Genomic DNA, 2,507 nt, shown 5'->3' with positions numbered 1-2,507 from the left:
CGTGAACGAGAAGCTGGATGCTAAAGAAAAATGAGACAAGAGAGAGGCAACCTCTGGGGGTGAGGTGAGGTGGGGTGGAGGAGGCTTCTTCCTGCAGTCTTTATGGAGGCAATAAATTACGGTGGTCAACATCAGGGTCTCTGATCTCATATAGACACAGGTTTAAGTATTGCTATGATCTTGGGCCAGATGCTTAACCTTGGTGTGCCTTGATTTTCTTCTGCAGAAGATGGCCGTGATGCTCCCACCTTACAGATTTATTACAGGGATCAAGTTATACGATGTGTCTGAAAGTGCTGGTATTTAAGAAATACAAACACATTTCTTTCAATCAATATTTATCATCATCTTCATCTTCATTAACAACTACCAAATTTTTCTTCAGGGAACTTTGATTATTTTGAAAGACCCAGAAGAAACCACAAATTGTATATCTGTTCCTGTACTGTTTCTGCAGAGAAGGCCTAGGCACTAAGAGTCACCCATGAAGAAGGGTAACTGGAGATGTTACATTCAGCTTGCTGGTGCCACTGACTCACAAACAGGGGCGAAGGTCTAATGTTTGGAGGGAAATAACAAATGGTGCCTTTTCAGAAGCTGCAGTTAACCTCCAGAGCTAGCATTGAAAACATTAATCTTGACCTAGGTACCACTAATAGCTAATATCTAAAGATTCCCAGCACATTTTAGAGCCTGCATGACAATGACCCTCATCTCCAGATCCCCATTTTTAGTATGAAATCATAGGCCTTAATTTTTGAAACAGATCTTTTGTTCTACCAGATCTGAGTCTTGCTTAAAATCACATATATGCTTAAAATGCAAACAGAGAAAAACAACTTAAGCTCAATTAAGTTTCACCACTACAGTTACAAGGAGTACCCCTCTGTATGTGTGTTCCTTGTCTTTGCTATTCTTTCTACTGAATATTCGTCATAGGCTGAAGGAACCCAGGTATTTGAGAATAGGTTCAAAGTTGAGAATGGGCTTTGTGACTCTTTCAAGATAGACCCTTCAGTTATAAAAAATGAATCTGAGTCTTGCAATAATAGTAGCTCACACTTATTGAATATTTGTTACGTTAGGCTCTGTAATGAGAACTTTGTATTGATTCATTTATTCTACCCCATTTCCTTGTGAGATAGTTATGACTATTGTCCTTATTTTACAGATGAGGAAACTGAAGCACAAGGAAATAACCTTTCCACAATTATACAGCATCTCACTAAGAGTCAGGACATGGACCCCAGGTGGTCTGGTACAGATAGAGCTCGTGTACCTTAAAATCATACTATGCTGCTGCCTCTTTGTGGGGAGTAAATGTGCATCCTCTTCTCTTCAAAAGCTCAGAGAAATAATCTTTCAGAAGATGGGTTGTAAAACTGAACACAACACAACATGCAATTTTCAATAACGAATAGCATAAACTATTATGTTTTATTTATTTTTTATTTAAAAATTTTGTTTTTTAAAATCTTTTTAAATATTAAAAGATAGTTACTCCATAGGGTCCTGATTAAATTGGAGAATTCAGAAAGAGAGAGGGATTTCAAAAGATTCTTTGGATTCAACATCGGATATATTTAATAATACAGTTAATAACATTGACTTACAGAATTGGACATGATGTAAAAAATTATATTCTCCCAACTCTTCCATTTTGTGAATGAGAAAACTATTGAGTGAAATGACATGCCTGAAGACACAAAGCAAAATAGAAAATAGAATTCTGCTCCTTCAATCCCTAGTGCTATTCACTTTGTAGATATGTTTGGGTTTTAATAAATTAAACAATAATGCATCTGGCTTTGATATATCCAAGTAAACAAAATTAGGACAAACCTTCATAAGGAGATAATGGCTTCTGTATTTCTTAAGATGCCATATTGGGCCTGCCATACCCAGCTAAATAGAATTTGAAGACAGGGACATGATGATCTGTTAGAGAGGAATAGTCCACGGTTATCTATTTCAGTCACTCAACGTAAAAGTTTTTCATTATCGCTAACCTATTACTCCCTTTGTTTCAGGGAGGAAGGACCTAGGATCTCTCTCTTGGACCAGTTACGCCATATAAGATGGGTGTCACTCAAAGTAAACTGGTATGTCACATGTCAGTGGACTTGGGTAGTGACTGTCTTCTCTTTGTGCAAATATTATAAGCAACAAGCTTAGTTGATTTTAAGAAAGTGGACTGAGTTGCTCATTATAAACATTCACCACTGTGATTTCTATTTCTAAAACAAATTCCATAGAAATTCTGTTAAAATTACAATAGCAATGTTATGGCGGGCAGAATAATGCCCCCCTCTTAAAAATGTCTGTATCCTAATGCCTGGAACCTGTGCATATATTATCTTACATGGTAAAAGGGACTTTGCAGATATGATTAACGGTATGAACTCTGAGATGGGGACATTATCCTGGATTATCAAGTGGGCCCAATCTTATCATGAGTCCTTAAAAGTGGAAGAGGAAGGTAGAAAAATGACTCAGAGAGATATAAT

Source organism: Pteropus vampyrus, unplaced genomic scaffold (genome assembly GCF_000151845.1).
Source record: "Pteropus vampyrus isolate Shadow unplaced genomic scaffold, Pvam_2.0 Scaffold104, whole genome shotgun sequence".
Taxonomy (NCBI): Eukaryota; Metazoa; Chordata; class Mammalia; order Chiroptera; family Pteropodidae; genus Pteropus; species Pteropus vampyrus.
This window is presented reverse-complemented; position numbering follows the sequence as displayed.